This window comes from Cricetulus griseus (assembly GCF_003668045.3).
Source record: "Cricetulus griseus strain 17A/GY chromosome 1 unlocalized genomic scaffold, alternate assembly CriGri-PICRH-1.0 chr1_0, whole genome shotgun sequence".
Lineage (NCBI taxonomy): Eukaryota > Metazoa > Chordata > Mammalia > Rodentia > Cricetidae > Cricetulus > Cricetulus griseus.
In genome coordinates this window covers 145,871,336-145,885,921 of record NW_023276806.1, presented here as the reverse complement: position 1 = coordinate 145,885,921, position 14,586 = coordinate 145,871,336, and the positions used below count along the sequence as shown (strand labels likewise).

At 37.9% G+C, this 14,586-nt stretch overlaps 1 pseudogene; it reads left to right on the top strand.

The window, feature by feature from the left end:
* LOC107979263 overlaps window positions 1–14,586 on the top strand; it is an 84,773-nt pseudogene that overhangs the window by 58,962 nt on the left and 11,225 nt on the right.

Sequence of the window (14,586 nt, the reverse complement as noted above, 5' to 3'; positions counted from 1 at the left end):
AAGGAATATTCTTTAAATAGCTTATGGTTGTCTTAGCTTCATTTGTGGTATATCACTTCTGATGGTTTTTACCACTAAGAGTGAAATTGTTTTTTTGTAAAAGAATCTCCACTTCTTAGCAGACAAACTAAAACACCCAATGTTCTTGTCAAGTGATCTAAAAATACAATGTTAAAGAGTTTATCTCCATTGTCTGATTGCCTCCTGCCATCTTACCAACAATGAATTCTTCATTAGCACTTTCTGAATTAAAGCAACTACAGAGATGACATCATGAAGGCAATATTCATTAGATAAAATGGTATATACTCTGGGAGTCAAGATGGAATACAAAATTTCAAGTTAGCTATCTCAGCAATTCTAAAGGAAATTATTACACACACACACACACACACACACACACACACACACACACACACACACACACACACACCTGTACAGAAACATAGCAAATTATTTTAAGTCAGGCATTGGACCCAGGCATCAAATCAGGGATTCCTGTCCTAGGATCAGTGCTTTATAGGGTCAGAACCTTCTATTTGCTCAATACAAAACAAAAAAGTCAATGGAATCAAAGCAGTTGGGAGAATTGCTAGCAGAAGCAGGAAGTGACAGGAGTCCTTCAGTCTATTCTTACAACTGCCTATTATCATTGAAAGAGACTTGATTCACACTAACAAAGTAGTTCAAAAAGGAGCAGGAGGACATTTTTTTCATGTTTTTATTTTCGCACTCTACTTTTAATGTAGATGTAACAGGGGACATGCTTTGTGACTGTATATGTATTCCATGCAGGTAGAATTATGCATTTGCCAGGGAAAGGCATTTATATTAACTTCCCTCCCCATTGCTTTTGTCTTTGCCTCCTGAGTAAATTGCTTCTAAACCTCCTGGACACAGTGGTTGCTATATTTACCATGTTAGGTAAATCTCACATGTTTTTGACACCTTGTAAGAGCATGTGAGATGTCATTGATTTTTGTTGGTCTTTTTGTTTGTTTGTTTGTTTGTTTGTTTGTTTGTTTCAGACAGGGCTTCTCTGTGTAGCCTTGGCTGTCCTGGAACTCACTCTGTAGACCAGGCTGGCCTGTGACTCACAGAGATTCACCTGCTTCTGCCTCCCAAATACTCATATGTTCTTTTATGTTTTCGGAAATTCTGTCTTTTCCATTACAATTAAACTAATAGCCACAACATCTCACCTTTACATAGGACCCTATAATGGTCAAAGACCATGAATACTCTGTTTTAAGAAATATGTCCTTTGTCTCTTTGGAAATAGTGCCTCCCCATTTGGGTCTATCTGTAAAGTTACCTGTCTGAGAATGGTTCAGTTTGGATTAAAACACTGCAGTTGATATAACAAATCTATCTGAATCTGCATCTCCTTGCATTCAATAGCCTGACGGTGTGACAAAGCCAAGTGCCTATTAAGTGCTGGTCAAGAAACATTCAACAATAAAGCCAGTTTACCTGAGTTGATTTTCATCAGCAGCTGCATAAATTATTACATTCTGTGCTCTTCTGTTCTGCACGCTTACTGACCAATATGTAAATGAGGTAAGGTAGCCAGTATCTTGACAAGCAGCTACAGTTTTATTCTTTATTACAGAAAAAAATATCCCCCCAGGAAAAGAAGTTTTTTAAATCCCTCAATGTCAAGCAAGTCAGAAAGTATTAGTTCATAATACACTTTTCTAAATGCTTAAACATTAAAGATGATGAGATACAAAGGAAAACAGAAAACTCAGCACAGAGAATAAGGTGAGACCTTAAGAGGATACAGGGGAAAGAATTGCACCTGGTTTCCTCTATCAATCTGTCTATTATCTATCTATCTATCTATCTATCTATCTATCTATCTATCTATCTATCTATTTCTGCCTATCCACCTATCCACCCATCCATCCTTCCATCCATTGATCCATCCATCCATCTTCCTCTCTCCCTCCCCTCTCCTTCCTTCTCTTATCTAATTATTCCTTTTTTAATTTTTATCTTTACTTTCACTTCCCCATTTACTCTCATGAAGGGGGAAATGCTGACCACACCTGCTTGGGGCTGGCACAGACACCACTGAAGTAGCAAGGGTTTAATTATCAGAAATGCACACACTGGGCTCTCTTTTTCCCTCTCCCACCTGGCTGAGCGAAAGAGCAGGCATCGGTGTAAACCTGGTCACTGGCTCCATTGCATGAGTACTTTCTTAATAAACTATCTGTGATCAATCTAGTTCTGACTCCATATTGCATTCATCTTTACTCTTCCCCTCTTCTTCCTTCCTTTTTATTTACATTTTATTCATAGTAATAGAAAAAGTCATAATTTGCTTTAGATATCTGACTGTAGCTGCGAGACTCAGAAATAAACTTGTGTGACTCAGAGTGGGTGGACAGTCCTTCACAGCCATAAAAACATGATGATACTAGTAGGAGACTCTCCATTCTTTTTATGCTCTCATCCAGCTAATGTCTTGAGTTACTGTGTACCAAACAGCATCTCAGACACTAGGAATTGAAGTGAAAACAATACCTAGGAAATATAGGTTATTTACAAACTCAGACAATAAAGAAAAAAAACAAATTTCTAAAATATCAGGTCAAGTTATGATTAGACAGCTCTAAAGCTGTCTTATAGAGCATAGCAAGCTTAAATAGGATGGCCTCATTGAAAATTGCACTAAAACACAGTAAGTAAAATACAATTTTATAATGTCTGATATAAAAGAATAATTTATCAGAGACAATCAAATACATTTGTTGATAGCATAGTTCCTTAACTCTCAGCTAATATCACAACTACTTGTTAAAAGACACATAAAACAATATATTCTGATAAATATTACTATCACTTGTATGCATGATACTATTTATCTACTATATAGGACACAGGGCTGAGTTAGACCTCGACTTGGACCTTTGTCAATTTATAATCAGATACTTATATACAAGCAATTATAGTGCAAAAAAAGACTATAATAAAAACAAATGAGTATTAAACAATCTACAGATTATCACAGGAATTATTGTTTTATATCATAAAATGAATTATGGCCAGCCTCAGCTTCAACCTCCTCGTGGCTTCCTGCCTCACTCAATATAAATGTAAAAGGCCTAGCAATGACCTTCAAGGCCCTACATGATTTGTCTGCTATTACATTTCTGACCTTCTTTCTCACCGCTTGTCTCTATAGTTCACTGTGTTCAGTCATACCGAATTGCTTGCTGTTTTCTAAAGTGAAAAATACTATCCAAGATGAAGGCTTTAGAACTGGCTTTAAATATCCATGTGGATCATTACTTCTTTCAAGACTTTATTCAAATGTTACCTTCTCAATGCAGGGGAGATAATATGACCTCTTTTCTCTCCTGTAATGGCTTCCTTATTCCACTGTAGTTGGCTTCTACCAACTACATATGGAGAAAGTCACTTGGGTGCTATATATGTTATCTTTAATTTCTGCTAATTAAAACACAAACCCCATATATCTAGGAAGTTTCATATCTTAATTCTACATGTATTCTAAGAATTAGGACAATTTCTGAAATACGGTAGGTTTCTGTATTATTTAAGAGTCTCTAGAGGAATAGAAATAGAATGGGAATATATATGCATATATATGGGACATATTATATATAATGGGGACACACATACATACATACATACATACATACATACATACATACATACAGAATTTATTAGAGTGGCTTGTGGTCCATCAAGTCTAACAATTGCTATCTACCAGTGAAATGTCCAAAAATCTAGTAGTTCTTCAGTTCATAAGACTGGATGTCTCTCTGGGTGGTGGTGGTGCATGCCTTTAATCTCAGCCTTTGGTGCGGGGGGGGGGGGGGGCAGAGGCAGGCAGTTTGAGGCCAGCATCTTCTACAGAATGATTGACAGGATAGCCTCCAAAGCTACACAGAGAAACCCTATCTCAAAAAACAAAACAAAACAAAAGACTGGATGTCTCAGCTGTTCTTCAAAAACCCAACACTTTAATACCAGTGAAAGAATGGACTTCCAAGTGAGAGCAAGAGCAAGCAGGCAAAGAGAGAACAAGCTTCCTTCTTCCATGTCCTTTATACAGGCTGTCAGAAGAAGGTATGGTCCAGATTAAAAATGGATCTCTTATTTCAAAAGATCTTGATTAAAGGTGAATCTTCCCACCTCAAAAGATTACAAGTTGGTCTTCTAACTTCAATGATTTAACTGGTAAAAAAAAAATTCTCTCAGAGATGTGCCCAGCCACTTGTGTTTTAGTTAATTCCAGATGCAGACAAGTTGCCAACACAGAGTAGCTATCAGAATGCCCTATAAGTTCCTATGAAAAATGAATGAGTGATGAGCTTCAACAGGAGGGTAGACATAGTAAAAGAACCAGAAATGGCTTAGTATGTGAGTTACTACCATGAAGATAAAGACAGGGAAGGCGCCCCTGTACAAATCTGCCTCACCTCCTATTATTACCCTTTCAGAATGTCTAAGATATTTTCAAACAGAGCTAAGTTCAAGAATTTTCTTAGGTAACTTTGTAGTGAGTAAGTATGAGTCATGGGATGTAATGGCAGAGCACACTTATTTTAGTGTCCCAATGTCATTTACAAGTAGCTTCCTTTCTACCAGATGAAATCTTAGAGAGTATCAAGACTCTTTAGACCATTCTCAGAAATTGTTTCCTTTGACTCAAAGTTAGTCTCAGCTTTTCAAATGGAGTTTCAAGTCCAATTTTTTTTTCAACACCAGAACTTAATCCCTTCCTTCTGTCAGATGTAGGGGAAGGTGGGATAAGGGAAGAGGAACTAATAGTAAAGGAAGGACAGTAATTAAACTTATCTTTCTCTTCCCAGAACTTTAAGCACAGACCCTTCCAGAGCTGGAGCCAGGAAGGGCAAGAGAGAATGGAGAACAGAGTAGAATTTAAACAAGAGTGTCTCAAGTTAATGCTTATTGAATCTGAAGGCTTTTTGCAGCAGAACCCTTTTCTTATTGGTGTTTCCATGGCTTCTCAATCACTTCTGATCTCTTGCCTACTGTTCCTTAAGCACCTATAGAATCTGTATAATGAGTGGTCAGTTGTTACTTCTCAGCTCACATAATCCAGAAATGGATCTGTAGGCAGTCTCTGACATCGAACCCAAAATGCATAAAACTCTGAGAGGTTCTGCAGTTCCTCACTTTCACTGGCCCATGGAAAATACTCAAACATTCCCTCAACAATAACAATTTCTCCTTGTTTTAACTATTGCCAGAGATATACAGTCATTTTTCTCTTTTGAAAATGTTCAAAGTATGTGCTGTCTGCCCAGTCTATCTGCCCACCTCCATTTTTAAAGTATCCATTATAGTATAGAATGCTCTTTAGGAAACTTTCCTTTGAAATTGTAATGAAGGAAAAAGCATACCCAATTTTTCTCCAACAGAATTAAGGCTGACATTCGTACAACCTATCTCAAAGTTGGCTTAATCTACACTTAGCAAATTGTACATTCTCACAGTAATATTGGATGAGCCTAAGAGGTATGTCATGAAGCATTGTTTATAAAAAACAAAACAAAACCAAACAAAACAAAACAGTCTATTTCACTCCTGACTTTCTACTTGGGATGGTTTCCATTTACTTAGAATTTGGGCTCTAACTTTTATTTTTGACATCTAATTCTCTGATTCTCAATTGCCCATAAAGCCAATTCTACATTCCTAAGCTTTTCTTGCAAAATACTAATATGGTCTCTTTCTTGCTTCTCAACCTTCTTTTCCATTGTGCACATATAATATTTCCAAATACCTCATTCATTCTTCTGTGAAACTCCAACTGTCCAAGTGCTCTCTTCCAGTCCATGCACTACACCTTACTATGAATACATGTAAGATTAACATGGCAGAGAATTTCCTTTTGTCCAAACATATTATAAACTTTTACTTTTTTCCTTGTTATCCAGAATAATATTTTATTCTTCTCTGGACAAGAACTCAAATGTACGTCTTACTCGTGTCATGCCCTAAAATTCCCATCTCCATTAAGCCTCTCCTGAATTCCATGGACACAATTCACTCCTTTTTATTCTATGTTGCTGTCACACTGTTGCTTTTGGCTAAGACACTAATATGTTGTGGTGTGAGCTGTGCATATTAGAGCTGCCTATGCACCAGAGAGATGCACTATGTTCACTTTAATTTGTAATGATTATTTTGTCTCAGTAGAAAAAAAATAGTGTTTTTGACTATATCTATATATAGATGTTTGAATTATTAGAAATAAGTCTAAAGAGAGAATCTTTTAGAGGGATATAAGCAGGTAGTCCTAATGCTTGTGGACTAATCATTTCTAGATACCAATAACATGCATTGAAGAATGGAAGACTATAAAAACAGGTGGGGGGCAGAGCTTGAGGAACAGGCCAGTCAGTGCTTGCTGCTCAAAATTAAGTTTAACCAGGTGGCAGAAATGAAGATATTCTAAAGAGACACTGTTTCTTTTAACCTCTATCAGACTATGGAAGCAATGGACCCCAAAGAAATGGGAACTTCCCCAGGAATCTCATACTGGGAGATGGGCTCCAGCCAAAAAGTAAATTTGTCTCTCTGGAAGAGATTTCACAGAATTCTACAGGATGAGAATAAAACCCCAGATAATGCTGGGTCAATGGTGAATAGGATCACAACTTGGCTAGGACTGCTTAGATGTGAAAATCCTTGGCCTTCTATTTAATCTTGGATCTCCCTTCAGGACCTGTAAGGTAAAACTTGAGGGGTTTGAAAATCTATAATTCCTACCTGGAGGTAGGAGCTGAAGCAGAGGTCACTCTTTTTCTCTTTCAACTTTCAATTTGGCCCTTTTACTGGCTTATTGAGGGCAGGTGGCCACACCAGACTTGAGCACAAGTTGTGAACCTGAAGTTCGATAATGTAAGGACTTGAGTTCTTATCCCTAACACCCATACGGAAGCTATGACTTGTGCTGAGGGCTGGGGGTGGAGCTCAGAAGCCAGACAATTTGGTGACATCCTTATCCAAAAAGATCTTGTTAAAAAAAATAACAGAAAGTACTATGGAAGACACCTATCAACTTCATGTTTCCATAAATACATGCACATACACATGAACATGTACATACAAACACACAGAGATAGTTTCCATATTAAGTAAAAATGAGACAGTATAAATGACATGGAGATGAGTATGTGCTTAATTGAAGAAGCAGAAGAAATATAACCATAACTCTAAAGAAATACATTAACCGAGTAGAATTTTAAAGAAAATATTCTGACAGTATTATGCAGTATGCTTTGAAACAAAACAATTCCCAGAGAGTCATTATTAGAACAGTAAATGTACAACAAGAGAAGGAACTGCACAAATGCCACAGGAATCACAGCGGAGCTGGGAATGCCTTCATCAAAGGATCAAAAAGAGGCGAAGCAAAAGATGCTCTGAATGAGGGAAGATGATTGGCAGAATGATAATACAATTGCTGTGGGAGTTCAGAAGGGGATGAAGATGATTCTTATTCTAGTTTGGACATGGTAATTTTATGGGCAAGTGAGATGATCTATTAAGTTCTACAGGAGACAGACCAAGTACAGGAAAGTTGTTGATAGGATCCACTAGAAAGGATGTGAGCTGAGAATTGCAATCATTTGGGACAAAGCCCCTACCCATTTATGATAATAAGACTCAATGAAGAATATGCTGCATATTTTAAAGAGTCACTAATTCAAAGAGTGACAAGAAGCATAACAGCATTATATTTATTCCGAGATAAGAAAAGAAAACCTGTATGCAATTCTCCTTAAGAAACAAAAAGGAATAAAGAAAAAAGACACAGCTTCTATGAACCAGGAACTGAAAACAAAGAGAGAACAAAACTTTTGATCAGCAGCAGTTACTGGATTTCAAAACAAATACTTTAGTCCAAATCAACAATTAGCAGACTTGACATTGCAGAAAATTTAATTAGCAATTTACACGACAAATCGGAGAAGACAACAGAAACTCCACAAGGAAAGGTCAAACAGTCACTGACAGTGAAAACAAGTAAAACGGCAAACCTAATATCCAGTTCATGTGAGAGAGACTCTACCAGAGAAATCAGCACAAAGGAAATTTAAATAAGAACCACATGAAAAATTCTAGACAATTATCTGGTTAAAAAACTAGAATACTTATTTTGCAGACAAATGAACTAAAGGCATACCCCAGTATATTACTGGCAGATAACACTGAGTTTTAAGCAAAACAAATGCATCAAACACAAATATAGAAATGCAAGAGGGCATGACACTCCTTTCAAATACCAAATGCCAGAACACAAGGGAACCACATCCCTGGAGGTAGAAAAGAAAGATCACAACCAATTTCCATATTCAGCCACTTTGCTGGTCAAATGAAAAGCAAAAATCTGGGTACAGTCTCATAAAAGAGTCCACTTTCCTGAGAATACTTTTCAAAAATGAATCCAAGGTGACAGGTGGACAAAATGAGATGAGGGACAATAAATCAGGAAGGAAAGTACTATGAAAGAATACTGGGGAGTTCAAGAGAAAAAAAAAACAAGAATATCTAAAATATGGCATCTTAGTTAGGGTTACTATTGCTGTGAAACACCATGACCAGGACAACATGGGGAGGAAAAGGTTTGTTTCAGCTTATTCTTCCAGGTAACAGTCCATCACTGAGGGAGGTCAAGGCAAGAATGCAAATAGGGCAGGATCCTGGAGGTAGGAGCTGAAGCAGAGGCCATGGAGGGGTTCTACTTACTGACTTGTTCAGCCTTTCTTTCCTTTCTCTTTTTTAATTAATTAATTTATTATGCATACAACATTGTGCCTCCATGTATGCCTGCATGCAAGAAGAGGACATCAGATCTCATTATAGATGGCTGTGAGGTACCATGTGGTTGCTGGGAATTGAACTCAGGACCTCTGGAAGAGCAGCCAGTGCTCTTAACATCTGAGCCATCTCTCCAGCGCCCTACACACTATGAATTTGATGTATTCACTACCATCTTCATTCACTCAACATGGAGAATTAAGATATGGTAGACAGGTAGACAGATTGCTTAATAGAATCAGGGTTATATTTTTATTTGAAGTAGTTATAAGTTCCAGAATATTTGAATTATAAAAAACTAAGTGGTCAACATACAATAAATAAAATGTATAAGGGAAATGAAAACAAGTAAAATAAAAATATAAAATGCATAAAATAAAAGCATAACATGGAGAATATTATTTATTGAAATATTTTTTCATACCATATATTCTGATCACAGCTTCTCATCCCAGAGAAATTATAATTAAATTTTGAAAAATGGACCAAAAAATCCTCACCGAAGAGAAGCATAGACTGGCTAAGTTAGATTCTGAAATTAATAGATATCGTACATGGTGAATAAGGCATTGTGGTAGCTTGGATAAGATGACTTTCTGTGCACTCCAGATACCTCTGGCCAAGATTCCTCTGATGTTTAGTGATTAAATACCAATCTACCTCCTCTAGTTATAGCATATCATTTTCACTCATTCTTATTTTTAAGGAAAATGTTATTTGAAATTTAAAACGAAATGAAATATGGATAAGAAAGATCCAAAGTAAAGGAATACTAAGGATTTTTGTTTGTTTTTATATTTTGTCTTAGTCAAAATGCTGGGAGACAATTTGTGTTTCAACTTTCCATTCTCCCTCACTTTCTGGGCAATCTCTTACTATAAGAACCTCCACCTATCCCACTATCCCCATTGCTACACATTCATTGAGTCACTGTCTTAAGCCTTTGAATATTGCTACTTCCTGGAATTATTCCCAAAGACCCACAGTCTCCCCAAGTGTCATCCATCCCCGTGGTCCAGTTACTTTATATTATACCTGCATATGACAACAGCTTAATCTCTAGCCAGACTACCTCCTGAGCTCCAGACTCCTATTTCACCTCTGTCAGAATCTTCATTTGGATGGAATTCTTCCTCCTGGCTCACTCCCAACTCTCCGTTCCCACTGATAGCACTAAGCTGGCTACCCAAACAGTCTTCTTTTCTCCTGACTTGTATCTCATCTAATTGTCCATATTAGGGTGAGAATATTTTCTAGAATGATATTTTCATCACTCAATTATTTTGTTAATAACTTTATGCTTTCTTCCTGCCCCTGGGAAGAAGCCTATCTTGCTTAACCCTGTTGAAAGCATGGTAAGAAACATCTAGTGTTCACTCCTCTCTTTATTGTCTGCTGCAACGATTTCTTATCAGGGTTCCTATTCTTTTCTCCACTTGGCATTGTAGTTCAGAGATGCATGGTGTTCTTTCACAGCACACATGATTTCCTACTGCTTTACTGGAAAATTTGGTACATCCATCTGTATTAGTCAGGGTTCTCCAGAGTCATAGAACTTATGGAATGAAGTGTGTGTGTGTGTGTGTGTGTGTGTGTGTGTGTGTGTTATTGGAATGACTTACAGGCTTCAGTACAACTCATCCAACAATTGCTAGCTGTGAATGGGAAGTCCAAGAATCTAGTAGTTGCTCAGTCTCATGAGTCTGGGTGTCTGAGCTGGTCTTCTGTACATGCTGGCACCCCAAAGAGATAGGCTCCAATGCCAGTGAAAGAATACATATGCATGTTCTGACAGTGCGAGGGCAAACAGGCAAAGAAGATGGAAACTTTCCTTCTTCCATTGTCATTATATAGGGGTACCCCAGATTAAAGATACATCTTCCTGTATCAAGATCTGGATGAAAAGTCTGTGTCTTCCAGCCTCAAGACATAGATCATAGGGGAGCCCTCCATTTCTGGGTTGTAGTTCATCCAGATGTAGTCTTCTTTTTTATCTTACCCACTAAACCACAAGTTCTGTACAGGTATATATTGGGCCTTAAATACCAGTCTACTCTTAGCTCAAGACATAAGACTAAGTATTGTTTCAGGTTATGAATAAAGAAATAAATGAAAGAATATAATTTTAAAATTAACTAGAAAAGCTACAATTAAAATGTGACAAATATCTACAGGTAAATATGATTTTTAAAACATCAGAAATTGGGGCTGGAGAGATGGCTCAGCGGTTAAGAGCACTGACTGTTCTTCCAGGGGTCCTGAGTTCAATTCCCAGCAACCACATGGTGGCTCACAACTGCCTTGAATGAGATCTGGTGCCCTCTGCCTGCATGCAGGCAGAAGATTGTATACATAATAAATAAATAAAATCTTAAAAAAAGCATCAGAAATAGCAGCAATAATAACAATTTGTAATTTAACAAAAGATCCATTAAATATCAAAGCAATAAATAGTGGAAGAAAAACATAATAATTGGAACGTATCAAGAAAAATATTATACAATATAAATATAGATATTTATATAAATAAAAATAAATATCAGAGTGGATAAATACAATATTGGTATTTATATACAAGGGCAATTGATAACTATATAATAGCATTGTTAAACTTAATATTCACTATCACCTACTTTAAAGTGAAATTATCAATTGATTTACTGCATACTTTCTAGAATAACATATTTTTAATATAAAATGATAATCATTGTGAAAGCGAATTTAAGAAAGGGTTACATGAGAAGGTGAAATAAATTATCTCAATCCTATCTAGATTATCTGTCAACCTTTCATTTCACTTACATATAGCTTTCACCACATTTCAGAATTTTATCAGCAATAAGTATCATGCCTATCAATTGAGAAATTATAATTAAAATTTGAAAATGGTACCAAAAATATCTCACAGAAGAAAACTATAGAATGTCTAAGTCAGATGCAGGTTATAGGAACCATAATATTTGATGAATAAGACATTGTGGTGGCTTGGATAAGATGGCCCCATAAGCTCATATATTTTAATGCCTGATTCCTAGCTGGGAGACTATTTAGGAAAGATTAGGAGGTGTGACCCTCCCATAAGAGGTGTGTCACTTTGGGTGGGCTTTGAGATTTCTGAACTATTTCTCACTCAGTTTCACTCTCTTTCTGCCCTTTGCTTGTGGATAAGACATAAGCTCTCAGCTACAGCCCCAGCCCCATGTCTACTGACCTGCCGTTATGCTTCTACCACAATGATCATGTACCCTCTGAAACTGTGAGCAAGTCCCTCAATTAAATGCTTTTTTTTCTACAAGCTGCCTTAGTGATGTCATCTCTTCACAGGAATAGAACAGTAACTAAGAAACCATTTGTGATTTTCAGAGACACTGTTCAGACAGGTAACCCATTATGTGGCTTTATTCAAGAGTAAGAACCTACTACCACCCCTTTACTAAACCAATGTAACTCCCAACTGTAATCTAAACACTTACTTATCCTTGTCCCCACAGGTGAGTGTAGTCCTCACCTTCATCAAAAAAGTTTCTCTTTGCAGTAGGCAGAGACCATTACAGAAAGCTATAACCAGTCTAAATGCAGAAAAACTGAGCATGAGGTGTCCAGCACCAGATGGTACATCTACCGCACAACCCCTACACCTAAGGCTCAGGGAAGAGCACAGGAAAGGGGTAAGAAGCAACTGTAAGAGCCAGAAGATGACAAAGTCTGCTGTGAGATTGTATCTTCTAGCTGTGCCAGGGACTCTATACCTGAGAAATGTCAACGACACAGCTACTTAAGCAAGAGCTGAAAAACTGGATCATAAGATGATATGGCAAAGATGAATGGGTGAAATCTCACAGGGTCTCATATCTAGATAGGGAGATACAGGAAAGTAATGACTACTGAGAGAGTGACAGTCTTCCCCAGGGATGAGCGCCTGTGTGATACATTGCTTAGGATTTACTAAAGCTTGCCTGGGGAACAGAATGCAAAGCTAGCCACACTAGATAGCCATAGACACTAGGCAGTGGTAGTGCACATGTCTATCCCAGGACTCAGGAGACAGAGGCAGATGGATCTCTGTGAGTTCAAGACTACCCAGCGCTACATGAGAATGAATCAGTCTAAAAGAGTAACAGAGCTCATGTCTTTAATCCCAGCACTAGTGAGGTATATAAGGAAAAAGCAAAGGGTTTCATATGAAATTCAGTTTCTAGTCACAGGGAAAACAGGATCTCCATTTCAGCCTTGTAGAGGTAAGAGCTACTGGCTGGCTGCTTTTCTTCTCTGATCTTCAGCTTGAACGCCAATATTTGTCTCTGGGTTTATATTATTCATGCTACAATCCCCATTACTGGTTTTCTAATACCAACTGGTCTGTCCTTAAAACATTCCCACTAAATAACCTCAGTAGGCTGCACTTACATACTCATGTGTACTCATACGTGTGTGTGTGTGTGTGTGTGTGTGTGTGTGTGTGTGTGTGTGTGTGTGTGAAAACAACAAAAAAGAAAAAGAGACTATAAATTTGAGAGGGTACCACAGGGACATATGTACAGTTGGGGGTGAAATTATATATAATTTAAAATAGAATTTTAAATATCACAACTAGGGCCAGGACTATTGTTCTGTGGTATGGTGTATTTGCCTACCTGTTCAAGTACCTTGGGTTCATGCTCATATGAAAAAGTACACAAACAAGAAAATTACTAAATAAACAAACCATTTTCCCTTAGAAAGAGTAAACAGGGAAGCAGCAGCAAATGGAGGCTCTCAAAGTTCACTAATTAAAAGAAGGTGGCTTCAGGGTGTAGTGAGAAAGCAGTCAAGGGAGAAACAACCAATGTTTTTAGAACAGGAAGATATGGATTTATTATTATTGACAACTTGCCTTCAGATGAAAGAGGGATAACTATTCAAAGGTGTGGACCAGGACAAACTATGATGGCACATGTGGATTTCAGCACTGAAATTGGACATGTCTCTCTAATGGAAAGGAAATGAAGGACATGCAGACAAAAAAGTATAGGTGAAGAAGGGGAACTAGAAAATGGCCAATCTCATTATGCTTTTTCAATTTTTACAGTAAAACAACAGACCATGTCGTAAGTAGGAAATAAAGGCTGTAGAAAAACCCAGGAAAGAGGAATGCAGTTATAGAGTTGTAGTGATAAGAGCTGGACAGATGGATCAGCAAGTAAAAGAGCTTGCTACATAAACATAAGACCTGTTTTAACCCTCCTGGGACCCATGTAAGGGCCAGATATGTAAAATGAGCATCTATAATCAAAGCTTCACATAAGGGTGACAGCAGGCAGTGGTACAGGGTGATGGGAGGCAGTGGTACAGGGTTATAGGAGGCAGTGGTACAGGGTGATGGGAGACAGTAGTACAGGGTAATGGGAAGCAGTGATACAGGGTGATAGGAGACAGTGGTACAGGGTGATGGGAGGCAGTAGTACAGGGTGATAGGAGGCAGTGGTACAGGGTGATGGGAGACAGTGGTACAGGGTGATGGAGGCAGTGGTACAGGGTAATGGGAGGCAGTGATACAGGGTGATAGGAGACAGTGGTACAGGGTGATGGGATGCTGTGGTACAGGGTGATGGAAGGCAGTGATACAGGGTGATGGGGGGAATTGGTTCACAGTGATGGGATGCTGTGGTACAGGGTGATTAGAGGCGGTAACAGGAGAATACTGGAAGCTCTCAGGCCTGCTAACCTGGCCTAGGCAGCAGAAAGACAACAGTGTTTCTATCTCAAACAGGGTAG